General features: G+C 52.0%; 1 protein-coding gene across 5 annotated transcripts in view; it reads right to left on the bottom strand.

The window, feature by feature from the left end:
- The window catches only part of PBX3 (PBX homeobox 3), a 127,088-nt gene that overhangs the window by 27,272 nt on the left and 86,090 nt on the right, over window positions 1–13,726 (bottom strand). The window lies entirely within an intron of this gene.

Genomic DNA, 13,726 nt, shown 5'->3' with positions numbered 1-13,726 from the left:
GAGGTAACCGTGGGCATGAGGATGAATGTGCTGCACTGGATCCTCCCTAATTACTACATGAATGATATGCTTCAAATCAGCACATCATAAACAGGGGGTGGTTTTCCTTTGGAGCAGTGAAGTCCTTTGTATGCTGTGAAACCAGGAGGCTGCTGAGCCAGCCAACGGGCTCCTCTCGCACACACGTGCTGTTTTTCAAATGATCTGCGGAGAAAATTCAGGGCACTTCGCTTCCCGGATTCCTTAGCAATGAGCAAACACCTCCCTCCATCCACTGGCACATGTCTGTTCCTGACTCACATCTGCCTTTATAAATGACTCTCCCTTTGAGCACGGCGATAATATATGTATTTTTTGACATATAAGCTCACACTCTGTGGCTATTGTTTCCCTTTTTATTCCTCAGTATATCAACCCATGAGTTTATTACTGTTTAGCTCACTGACCTTTCAATGCATCGTGGAATGAAGGTAGAGAGCGGGCTGGAAAGAACACAACAATACATCACTTCCAGCACAACTACAGATGTACTAATGGCCCAGGAAGTGCGAGGGTCCCAGCTAGGCAGCAGTCACCTACCAGCCTGCTGACCGACGGCAACCCCTCTCCCACTAACAGGGCCATGCCGAGTGGTGCCCTTTTTTTGGCCAGCCCCTTCTATGCTCCATAATACCCTCTTAGGCACATTTGGATCCATCGAATGTCTAAGACCTAGTCTCCTTGGTGACAACAGAGTGCTATAAGGTTAACCAAAAGCATGTGTGCTCCTGATTTTAATCTGCTTATAACCACAACATTCATTTCAGTATCTCCACGATTTAGACAAATCACATAAACAGACACTAAAACATTGTTTAACAATGAACTTGGCTTTGTTAGAAGACCACAGTTTTAGCATATCTTTCAGCAAATCCTAATTAGCTGTCTTTCACCATGCTGTGCACCTGCCCCCACAGATAATAGACGAGAGCATCTGCATAGACTACTGCATTCAGAGGCCAATAAATAAATTGCAGGTCAAAATTATTACAAAGCTTTCTTCGAATAAACCCATCTCCTTCTCAATACAAAGCTGCAGATATGAAAAGTACCTAAAGCCCACTCAAATGGTATGATTACAGGGGCCGTTGGAGTTTAATAATCTGACTGTAATTCAGGCATTTTCAACAGCTCATTAAGGGTTCATTAATATATGGGCAAGCTTTTGAATTATAAATAAGCAGATTAGAAACCTGCAGTGTCTGAATTGTACAGTAGTATCCTCACTAACAGAATAATATTGCAAACACAATGAAGGCTTGACCCAAGAGACGGAAGGTGGAGATGCAGGGCACTGCCTCAGCTCCGCGCTCTCCGTCTTATTTATTTATTCCTCGGCTCCCCGTTCGCTGGCAAGGGAGGGCCTCTCCTGGAGCGCGGGGTGCTCGGGCGGGTGTTTCAAAAGACGCGGTCGCAGCACAATCCCGGGGCTCTCCGGCGTGGCCCCAGCCCACCGTCCTCCGCTCCCTGAGGGCCAGGTCCGAAAGCCCGCTGACGGCACTGCCGTTGGCTTCCACGGGTCCCTGCAGATCCCAGCCAGAAGACAGCCCTTCTCCAGCACCTGCCCTGGTCACCCAGCAAGCCTGGGCCATCCAGCCTCTTTGGACAGCCTTAGCCTCAACTCAGGGAAGCCCCCGAGCACATGCCTGGCTCCAAGCGGGGGCTCACGCCTCACCGCACCTGGGCAGGAGTGTGCACCGCATGCGTCTGCTTCGGGCAACTCCTTTGTGCCTCGCTGACTTGCCCGCTGCCCCAGGCGCCCCCAGCGCCCTTCTCCCCTCTCCTGCTTGCCCTTCATACTGGAGCTGTCCACAGCTGCATTCAATGGGAAATTTGGGGTTTCGACTAGACAGTTTTTTTTCCTGACAACTTCTGTTTTCCACCACATTGCCAGTTTTTCATCAAGGGGCAGACTACCTAAAATGATTTTATTGTGACTCAAAAGTGCTGCACAAGTGCATCATGGGAGATGAGGGCTGACCAGGGAGACTGCCTTCTGTTTCCCTTCTCCTCTGTAGCCCAATCCAGCCACGGCTCCCGGGAAGCACGGGGAGGACACCTCCACACCGAGGGGTTTCAGGCATTGTCAGCTGGGGAAGGGATAAGGGAATGCTTAGTCTCACTTGTTGTCTCCAAATCCATCCCCTCAGTGGGCTGGACACAGAGGGAAGGAGAAAGCATCCAGCCCTCAGCCTCATGGTGGCTGAGGGTGCAGCAGTTCCCACGCAAGGCAGAGCAAAATCCTGCAGACGCTCCAAGCCGGGACTGGCACTGCCAGCTGCAAGTGCGCGAGCGATGCGTTGCCCTCTGCATGGGAGCCTCCTCGGCAGCGGGTCTTGCCAACAGGCCGTCACAATCTGCCCGTGGCCTCCAGCCACTCTCGATTTGCAGGGCACAGGGCCCACTCTCCTGGATCCCAAGCAGCCACTGCCCTAAGCACTCCTCGAGCCCAGCGTCTGAACCCATGGGGTGATGAGTTGGGCCTGACCTCCAAAGCCAGGGCTGAAGCCACATTCCCGCCCGTGTCCACGTGCCCTGCTCCCGGGAGAGCCCCGGGCACGTCCTCCAGGGGTGGCTCTGGTGACGGCAATGGGAGCTCTGGCCATGGCTCGGCTCAGGGCGGGCAGTGGGGGGCTCTCAGGTTGCAGTGCGAAGAGCCTCTGCTTCTCAGACTTCACGTTTCCATGAACGGGGTATCATATTCCCCGCGGCCCCCACGCCGGACAGCTGGCTGAGCCGGGCCTTTCACAGGAGCCTGTGAATCCTGGAGCCGTGGCAGGAGGCGAAAGAGCTGACTGCAGGATTCCTCGAGCGGGCAGCTGAACACGAGCGCCGTGCGACTGACACAGCAGCCAGCTCGCTGCCCCGCGGGGCACCTGCCCGCCTCCCCCGCGACCCCGGCGGAGCAGCGAGAGCCCCAGTGCTGGGTGGGTGCCGATGGAGGGGGATCAACACGACCAAGAGGCTGAAGAATTTAATTATGCCCAAATGACAGATGATTCGGCTGCTTCCTTTGTCTCAGCGCACTGACAAAAAGTCCCTTTTTAAGGAAATGTTGGCGGTCTAACACACTGAATATGGCAGTCGTATTACAAGCTAATGTCACTTTCACTCCTACTTAAGGTGACTGTGTGGTGTGTGCACGTTTTTCATGTCAGGTATATTAAATATAACACGACGATGCACTGCACATTTCCACGCCAACCTAGTTGTCACTTTCGCTTGACTCATTCTCTATTGAGGAAAAATGCAGCACTGGGAATTTACAAGGCTTTTCAGTTAAATGGACATAAATCACAGGTTTCATTCAAACCGAATAATCACTGGCCATAAAGAGCTACTTGTCTCTTACCATATATTACAGTGAAGTTCCTGTGAGCAATAATGCAGCCATTCATGGCAAAGAAAAACAGAGCGAGACATTAAGAGCTGACATGTAATCCTGTTAGGAGCCTGACGTGGAGAGTGCGCCTGACATTTTTATCATATATGTCCATTTCTATTTGGAAAATCAGAAGAATAAAAATGATTACTCCGCTGCCCAAATCTACCTTCCTAAAACAGCCCGGCGAGATTTGTTTACATGCCGGGAAACTGCTTACTACGAATTCATAAATCTCAGATCCTGCAGCATTTCCCCTGATGTTTGAATTGAAGATATGACTAGAAAGATTCCCCGTAATACTTTTCCACACCTCCATTTCCTTCACCATCAACACATAAACTGTCAATCCCCAGCCTTATTCCATTTCTCCTTCATTATAAGGCTCCTGGCAGGATGCCTGGTTCCAACAGAACTTTCTTCCTTTCCTAAGAAAGAAATCAGCTGATGACCTTTGCTAAAGGTTCAGTAAAATGCAGGGCGGATGCTAATAAAAAATCATTAGTGTCTTTGTCTCCACACAGGACTCCGGCACCTGAGAGCTGCAGGCTGCTTTTGCAGGGCTTTTTTTTTTTTCCTGGCACTGGGAAAAGCTAAAGGGGAACAGGAAGATGTGGGGAAAGCCATGATTTTTAAGGGTTTTTATATATAGAAACATGTCATGTGAAAGGCCTGTGTCAGTGCTCTTAAAGGGGATAAAACCCGTCTGCAGAGAAATGACTCTTTATTGCAGCTAAGTAGCTGCTGAATGGTAAGATGGGGAAATAGGTTATCCATCCAGGAATGAGTGCTGCATGCTGCTTCACTGTCCCCAGGGCTGTCTTAGCAGGGTCCAGGTTAATTATTCTCTGCTCCACTGTACTGGGATACATCCCTGCCGGGGCTAATCCTGGCCTGGCTGAACACAGGAGGTGACTTGGGTCTTGGTAAACTTTCCATAGTGGGCACCGCTCGCCACGTCCCCACCAGGAAGAAAGGTCGGGGGCCGGTAACTCAGTACGGCGGGGGAAGGTCCTTCCGGCACACACCTTGCGCCGCACCGCCGGCAGCTGCCTGCCTTCCACACTTGCCATCCAGCAGCCGCGTCGGGTTCTTTGCAGACTTTCCACTTGCCAATTAGCTTCTGCCTCGAGAGACAGGGAGAGCGAGCAAGACTCGCTGCTGTGGCAGCAAAGAGCAGCCGTGAAGCAGGAACAGATGGGACCGTGCAGTAAAAATGCAGAGGAGACTTACACTCATAGGGACTTTCTTTTTTTTTTTTTTTTTTTGGTTAAATGGAGCTGTGTCTAGTTGGCGCGCTTGATATATAAGCACTGTCAGCCACGGCGGGGGGAGCAGGGCCGGGCGAGCTGCGAGCATGGCGCACGGCACATTTCATGGGGCAGAGCCAGCTGCGAAGGGGAGGCAAAGGCCCCGCTGCTCTGCTGCGTCTCTGAAAAGGGGCGCCTGTGGGATGGACTCGGGAGAGGAAATGAGACACCCGGTGCAGGGAAAGGGGAGTCCAGAGGCTGGCTGGCAAATGGGCGATAGAAACCCCGCACTGTGAGATTCAGGAGATACCCTTCGTGCACCTCACATCCATCCAACCATGCTGCTCTGCCTGACGTACACGCATGCGTGCAGCATGGAGGGGCTTGGCACAGACCGTAGACCACCTCTGGCCCCGGCCTGGGCCTCTGCATGCGGACAGGTCTCACGTACAGCCGTGGCCAGGGCAGGGCTTTCTCCTGCCCATCCTCAGCCCCTGTGACATCCCCACACATTTGGCCACGGGAGCCTATTGTTCGCAGACCAAAGGAGGGTGCTGGGCTCTCCTCGCCCCCACGGCCATACGCTTATATTCAGCGGTTGGACGCTGTCATTGAAGATGCTGCTTTGTGCTGCTTGCCTTTGCCACGACGGAAGAGGTACCTGTGCTGGCGGGCCCAGGAGCTGAACCTGGGGCAGGGCTTCTGTCGAAGGGCTCTCCCTTCCTGCCTCCCCGGCAGGGGCCACGCATGGAAAATTCCTGGCCTGGCATTTTGGGAAGTTACGAGCGTGTATGAACAGGAGTTCGACTGGAAACTGTTTTGCTCCTGCTGACAGGTCCCCTTGCAGCCGCGCGGCTGACATCAGCGGGGGCGGGCGTGCGCGAGGGCTGGGTGCAGCAATGTTCATCCAGGTTTCCTTTGTTTTTCATTCATGCACCAACACCCCAGTGACACTCTCTCAAATCCCTGGTCTCTGGAGGAGGAGAGGGCCCCTGGATTTCTGCAGGGCCGGCTGACCTGTTTCTGGCGTCTGCTCTCCTGCTCTGCTCTTGACAGCAGTTGCTTTTCCCAAGTCTTGTCTCTCAGTCCCCCTTTCCGCCGTGGAGAAGGGTTTTTAACTCATCCCCAGCTGCTGTTTATTTTACTGCTGTCTCGGGTCCGCAGCTCCCTGCAGAGCTCCCCCCCGGGCCTGGGGAAGGTTGCTGCCCCGCTGCTGGGGGTGACGCGGTGCTGCGCCTGCCACCTGGCTCCCCCCAAGAGCCCGCGTCCCACACAGCTGGGGCAACTTCAACCACTGGCTCGGCCAGATGGGCTCCAATGCCCCCCAGTGCGTGACCCACGGCACCTTCCCGATCACACAGAATAACCCTGTGACCTCTGACCTCTAGGCTTGCAAGGACAGACATCATCAGAAATGCATCCCATGTATTCAACCATCTTTTAGCAGAAATGGCAGGGGGACGCGGCTACCTGGCGACTAGCCAACCCCCCTGGGTAGCACGACAGGACGTGACAATCCAATTCTCCCCCGGAGCCTAACCCAAAGCTCGCTGGAGCCAACGGGTGTCTTTCCACAAACTGCACGGGATTTGGGATCAGACCCGTATGCCACAATTCAGCCCGAACTCGGGACAGCTCACATGCCTAACGGTGCCCCGGGGCCTGGGGACCTTGCTGAGCTGTGGCCTCAGTGCAAAAGTCCAATGCATGGAGGGAGTTATGGTTACCATGGCCTTGCGCTCAAATATCCTTACGTCCTAATCTTAAACGAGATCAATAGAGATGGATCTCTGCAGCCGGCGGCAAAAAGTGAGCTCCAGAATTGCCGAGCACCCTTCACATGAAAATGCAGCAATATACATTCCTTCAAGCTACTGTGTGTCCAAGCTAAATACCATCAGTATGAAAGTTTACAGCCTTGAAATAAAAAAAATGTTCACAACAGAAACAAATCTTTCCTGTGATTACAACTTTTATCAGATTTATAGCACAGTGCTGTACTCTTCATAGAAAATATGAAATAACTTTTTATAGAAAATATGAAATAACTGGTATTTTTATAAATTGAGTTCTTTGCTACAGATTTTATGTTGGTTACATTTATTTCCCCCTATAAATTATGTCTAAGTTTGTGCACTTTTATGGCATTGTCTCTCTCCTCACTTTTTACGGATTTCTATGTTTCCAATCCCATTTTCTTCTTTTGGTTCATTCTATTTTTCTTGCTTACTTCTGACTTGCACTTAGTGCTCAAATGTCAGTCTTATTTGTGCTGAGCTTGAAGAAGCAAAGCCCTCAATAGCTCCTCATCACTGCTCCTCCATTCTCCATTCATGTGCTGCAAAAGCGAGGACCTACGGAGGAGGTCATTTGATAAATTTAATTACGCGTGCTATTGGGATCCAGTTTTCTTTGCAACCCGAAGCAACGGTTGTTTTCTCTCTCTCGCAAATGTACTGGTAACGATTTCCATGTAGCTCGCTCTCAAGCTCTACCCTGAACGCAGCAATCCAAAGTAGCTCCTCTTCCAGCCGCACTTGTGACAGGACGGTAGTGCGCCGGTCCCACAATGCACGCTTACGCTAATGTTATTTCTGTGTTATGCTCAGCCGAGGACTTCTCCGTGTTTTATCTACATAGTTCTTAAACTCTATTTACATATGCATGAAAAATGTGTTGATGCCAAAGAGAACGATCTGATTTGACATCATCACCGGGACAACTCTCTTACAGCGGCGCAGCCACCCAACGGAGACCCTGAGCACCGATCTTCCCCAGGAGGAAAGGAAATACTGCGCCCCGCTGCAAGTTAAAACACCAGATTTGCTTAGCCATGGACTTTATGGATCTCAGTAAACTTCACTCATAAATCCCTCATGGCACTGAGAATCCTTCACAGATCAGATCATTTATCTCGGGCTTCTCCTTGCACTCATTTCCTCCTCCGCCGCTGCAGCCATCTTATTTCCCCTGCCCTATAAAACGTTCACAGAGTGGCACAGAAATGGGGATCCCTTGCTTTGAAACAGGACTGGGGGGGCCAGAATTGCACTCCCCACGGCCAGAGCAGAACGTCCCCGCAAGGCAAAGCCTCCCGGCCCCGCAGGGCCCTTGTCATTCTCAGTACACATGCAGGTAACAGCACGACATAAAGTTTTATTTGCATTATTATAAGGGACATCGCCTCACTTTTTATGGAAAAGGTTTTGTGAGGCATGGTATATTATGGAAACACGAAGTGCACATGTTCTGCACGGTTCTGTTTTGGAGCGCGTTGGGTGCGTCTCCGGACAAATAGCCGGTTAATGGCCAAGGCTTCAGGGCTCCATGAAATGATCTGGGCCACCTGAGGCACCTAATCTACTGGACGGTCCCCAAAAGACAGGAGAGCCTCCGCGGCTGGGCTGCCGTACGGCACTGAAAGCGCCCCAGCCGGCACTGTCATGTGCGTGGCCTGAGGCATGTGGAGGGGTGTGCCAGGGAAGGCTTAAACGGCGTGTTTTCCAAGCACTAAATCACAGGAGCGCGGCCTCCAATTTAACATTGCAAAAACACACACTTATTTAAAAATATGATCCAAGTTGTATACATTTAGAGTTTGCAGACAATAAATCACCCAAATGGATATCTAGACTAAGTAATAAAACCGAACAGATTCTAAATTGATCAGCAAAGTTGCTCATAAATTGCTGTTTCCACAAGCTGTAAACAAAGGCTGCAGAAACACCACGTGAGCCGCGGGGCATAAGTAGCCACGCAGGAAAGTGCCCCGGCGGGTCAGGGTCTGGGGAAGGCGGCGATCGGGGGCTGCTGTCGCCCAGCGTCCCCGCTCCATCCGCGCCCTGGAGGCAGCTGGCACTGCCGATTCCCCTGCAGAGGTTTATGAAGCGCTGTGCCCCCCGCCCGGGTTGCACGGGCTGCACCAGGCTTGCGGCTTCCCTCCGCCGGCCCCGCTGCACGTGCCCGAGAGCCACACGACAAAGAGCGCCTCTCGCCCGTCTCTACCCGTGCACACGCGACACATAGCGTTCACCCGGCAGCAACAGCCACGTCCCCCTGCCTCCCAGCCCAGAAAGCCCTGAAGGACTCGCTGTAAATTCGCATCCTGCTCAAGTTTGGAAAAAACCCAGAATTGATCAATTTAGCCGCTTGTCTGGAGGTGAAGCCGGCTGCCGGCGGTCACTCAGACACGACTCTGAGGTTAAGCTAACCACATCCAGGACTCTGAAGTGACCAGGAGAGGCTCCCTGCTGAAGCGGGCCCTTCAGGTGGTAAACCGCAGAGATGTCAGCTTTGATTTGAGCTTGCAGAGAGGAGTCTCGCGGACGGATAAGCTCCAGGACCTTTGAATTAAATGAAAGACCAGAACACTCTGCAGAATGTCTGCAATAACAGTCTCTACAGAAAATTATGAGGAACTACATAAATCCACCCTCTTCCTCTTCACACAGGCTCATTAAAGCTGTACTGACTCTCTGGGCAGCTATAATTCTGCTGACTGATACCCTGGAATCACCCTGTCAATACCCAGTGGTGTGCTGCCTCTCCAACTATCTGTGCCCCTAATATTCCTCTCTTTGATGGGATTTGCTGACCTTTAATCTGATGCTAGTTTACTCTCATCACTGAAGTGCAAGTCAGAGAGCAATAAACCGGCAACCTCACTGATTCAAAAGGGAGAGCTAAAGCGCCACTAACTGTGAATCTAACCTTTCCTAATGGCTCTCCCCTTAAAAGGGGAAACATGAAGTGCAAGGCAGCTAAAACAAACAATATTTAATGCTGACGGCAAGATTTATCGCAGCCCTCTTTGCATGAGGATTAAATTAGAATTTCAGGGCTGTAAACTGAGGAAGAGCGGAGGGACCGGGGCCCGGCTCGGCAGGTCTGCTGGTCCTCAGGCAGCGCTAGGAAGGGATCTGACCCCAGCGCCGGCTACGCAGAGCAGTAAATAACAGGGCACGCAGGCAGCTACGCGGGCCGGGGGCTGCAGACCCTTGGAGGGCGCAGAACCTGACTGCCTACCGCGGCCTGGCACATGTCGACTCTCCTTCTGATGGGGACATGGCATCAGAGCATCCACACTGGTGCCAGACAGCTGCGCGGTGGGCGTCAGCTCTCTCGGTACAGGGGTGCTGGCGTTCGCACTGCTGCAGAGTACGGCGGAGAGCTCCTGAAAGGAAGCATCCTTCCGAACGGCGCGTGCGCTGCGCTGGCTGCTGCGAGCACAGAGCGGCCCCCGGCTCTGATGCATCAACCTGGATGTTTGTGCTTAATGCACAAAACACCCTTGAAAGTGCAGCCATTAGCAACTCGCTCGGTCCCACTCAAAGATGAAATAACTCGGAGCGAGGTGATGCTCGACAAGGCGTATTACACCGCAGAGCCAGGGGTGATAAGTTTTCTGCAGGGGTTAGTCTCCCATGTAATGGGAGCTAAAACGGGTCGGCTGGAGCAGGGAGAGGAGGAGGAAGTGGCTTCTCCGCTCGCACCCCACGCAGGGGTGGCCACAGAAAGGGTCTCGCTGGCAGGAGGGGCTGCTTAGCGAACGTGAAATGAAGTGGAAATAAAGGTTACTTGAAAAATGCCAGTGCTTTTCCCAGAAGGAACCACTGGAGGCTGCTGCGTGGGGTCTGGGGACAGACAGCTGGGGCCAGGGCCCGCACCTGGGTCCAGGGGGTCCGGCGCCATCTGAGACCGCATGCGCTAGCACATATTGACCCTGCCAGCTCTAAGCTGCCAGTCGCTGCCTGGGGAACGGCCCATCCCGCCGCGTTTCTGCACTGTAGTAGCGCAGCCTGCGGTTCAGCTCCACAACCTGCGGGAAGTCGCAATTTTATGGGTCGGACCTTGTTTTCTGACATCAAGGTGCCCTTTGCTTGCCTCAGCTGCGCTGCAGCCCCACAGGCTGGGTCGGGGCATATGGGCCCAGCCCGTGCCCCTCTGGGACCCGGCCTGGGAGAACGTGGCCTCTCGAGAGACTCGGATGCCTGGCACCGCAAGAAATGCAGCTGTGCTCAAGCAGAATGCTCCGAGACTGGCGTCCCAGGACAGGTCAGCGCTGACGTGAATGAAAACATCAGCCTGGCAAACAGAAGAGACGGGTCTCTCGTAGTACATGCCCCGTGGATCAATAGAAAACATGCACGAATGTCACGGCACAAACTACAAGAGAAATTATTGCATAACAAATTTCTCCCGGGCCTCCGGGGAAAACAAAGACTGACAGCTTTTGGGTTTAACAGGTGCGGATAGAAGTCGAGCTACTTATTAACACTGCTAGAATGGAAACGGGTAATAAAAACTATAATTTAATTAATTATTTATGTTTACAAGCATGATTTTTAAGAGTTACAGTCTGACGTGCAAATCGCTTGGTCTGGATCGGCTTGACATGTTGCATCCTAGAACATGCCTGAGGGGGTCTTCACAACACGTACAGCAATTAACACGCCATTAACACATCCACACATCCACACGCCATGTGGGCATGGGCGGCAGGATCCCAGCGCAGCCGCTCGCACGCCCTCAGCAACCGCCTGGCTTTTATTCACAAACCCAGACAGGTGACATTCGGAGACCCAGCACCTGGTCTCTAAAGGGCCCCCAAATCCAGGACTCCTTTCCGCCAGCTCCCTTCTCTGCCTAACTTGCTTTCCAAACGGATTGAACATGCAGGTGCCAGCTACACCATTAGCTCCAGGAGTGCCCTGCTTTTCCAGAGCTTCTCAAATGGCCCACGTGCCCGTGCCGCGAGATTATCCCGTTAGTGACTGGATCGCCACACAGCATGAAGCCACGACACGCTCATGACTAAACCCGTGGCGTGTTTGCCTATAGCAACTGCTGCACCAAACACCACCCAGCACTCTTGACAAGAAAATTGGACGCGTGCGTCCGCAGAAACGCGCAAAGACAGACTTTGTCAAATCTACCCGCCTCTGATAAGGGGAGCGCCTTTCTGGGGGCTACTAAGAGATGTATCAGACGACAGCGAGCCTGAATACAAAACAGCATTACTGTAAAAAGAACAAAGAAAAGGCCTGCTCTGTGGAAGAACTGGTAATACATTAAAAATTTAAAACCTGGCACGACGAATCTGGATCCTCCCTGCAGAAGACAACCAATATTAATGAACAGGCCTACGCATCCATTGTCTGGGATCCCAGAGGAGGAAAATAATGCTGGTTACACGGAATTTTTTAAAGAGAAATTCCCCTCCTTGCAAATCTCTCCCTGCCCCAAATCACCGGCTCCTTCCCGAGCGCTAACCTGTGAAACAGCCACCTGGCCCAGAGCCTGGCTCACCTGAACCTGTCAGGTCCTGGGGTGTAAATCTTCACAGCGGGGCTTCATCAAAGCCCCCCCGCTGCCTCCCGATCCTAGCATGTATTTATTCAAGGAAAAGTACAGGCTCCGGCTGGGCTCAGCACTCCATCTCAGCATCACAAATAAAGCAGTTTCCTCAAGACAAAGAGGGTCTGGGTTTCTGTAACATTTAACCTGACAGTGTTATAAGAAGGGCGAAGAAAAGACAACACGAGGCTTTATTGTTTAGACAAGGGGCCTGTCAGATCAGGTAGCCTCTTTGCGGTGTTGATGCACGGAGAGTGCCCAGCTGGGGAAGGCTGACAGTGGAGAAACACTGCAGAGGGAGAAGATAACTGAAGCAAACATCTTGTAGACATTCCACCAGATGCACCAAAATTAATCACTGCCCTGTAGAAAGGCTGACGTTCCCAGGCAGCAGCATCCCGAGTGACAGGCCTCAGGAGATTTGATAACTGGCAAGCGAGGCTGAGCTACTCACCTGGATCCTTCTCAGGCTGCGCAGGGGAGGAGCCCGTCTGCAGGGACCGCCGGCCACCCCGGGCGAGCGGGCACCACGCCAGGCGCTAGGAGCCAGCTTCTAAAGAGTCAATGTCAGCTCGGCGGAGCAGGGGGACAAGGGCCACCCAGGGTCTGGGCCAGACCGGCTGACACGAGATGGAAAGGGAACATCCCGAGATGGGTGTGTTGGTGGCCACTTGCATTAAGCCTGGGGCAGCAGCAGACCTCGTGCCACACGCTCGATACTGAAAGGGCTGCTCTGAGCGCTGATGAATGAAAGGACGCAGGAATGAATGAATGGATAAAGCCCTCCATCAGCAGGAAGCTAGCTAAGGGCTAACATGGCCCCCCTTCTGCAGCACCTATGCTTTCTGGAATTTCATTCAAAACCAGCAAATACCGTTCTTGCACCTAACTTCCCATTGCGGAACTGTTTCATTTGTCCTCTCCCAAATTTCCATGGCTCTGAGGAGCAGGCTGGGCAGCGGGAGGGTCGAGGCCCGCTGTCTTGGGGCGACATGCCGGTTCTTTATAGCACTGGCAGGTTGCGAATCCCCCTCAGCGCCAGCCGTGACAGGTCATGGGACATCAGGACCTTTAAAATCACCTACAGTGGCTGCTCAATAAATGAGAGCATCGTGTTTTTACAGTCAGAGATGTATGTGTCTGGTATAAATTTTCTCTCTCCAAGGTCAGTGCAGCTGGACTTCAGAGAGGCATCTTATTTTATGGGCCCAAGGGATATTATAATCCCCATGTTGTGGGTGCCATCATCACTTCTTTCTGTATTTATAATAATAATGTTACGTATAAATACTAATTACCAGGCAGCCCAATTTGTCCCCCGTTTCTGTGTCTTAAGGTAAGTGAGGTTTTGGGGTGAGAAATGGCTAATCTGATCCCTGCAAATGCCTGCTGCACTGTGAAAACAGAACTTTTCGTGACCCAGTTTTCAGCAAAGTTGAGGATGCTGATTTAGCACTATCATATTTTAATCATTAGCCACTAATAAATTATGGAAATCAAACCTTTTCATAGGAAATCAAACTTGTGAAAGGAAGAGGACTGATTATATTTGAGAAACAGTATCAATAATTAAGGGCCGTTAAAGCATTCTAGATACAGACCCCTTGAAATGACAAGGGTCAGTTTGAGGATGTGCAGTTGCTAGGAAACCGTAACCACAAAGTGTCACGATAACATTTAAAATAGAAGAATAGATAGG

This window comes from Alligator mississippiensis, chromosome 12, assembly GCF_030867095.1.
Source record: "Alligator mississippiensis isolate rAllMis1 chromosome 12, rAllMis1, whole genome shotgun sequence".
Classification (NCBI taxonomy): domain Eukaryota; kingdom Metazoa; phylum Chordata; order Crocodylia; family Alligatoridae; genus Alligator; species Alligator mississippiensis.
This window is presented reverse-complemented; position numbering and strand designations above follow the sequence as displayed.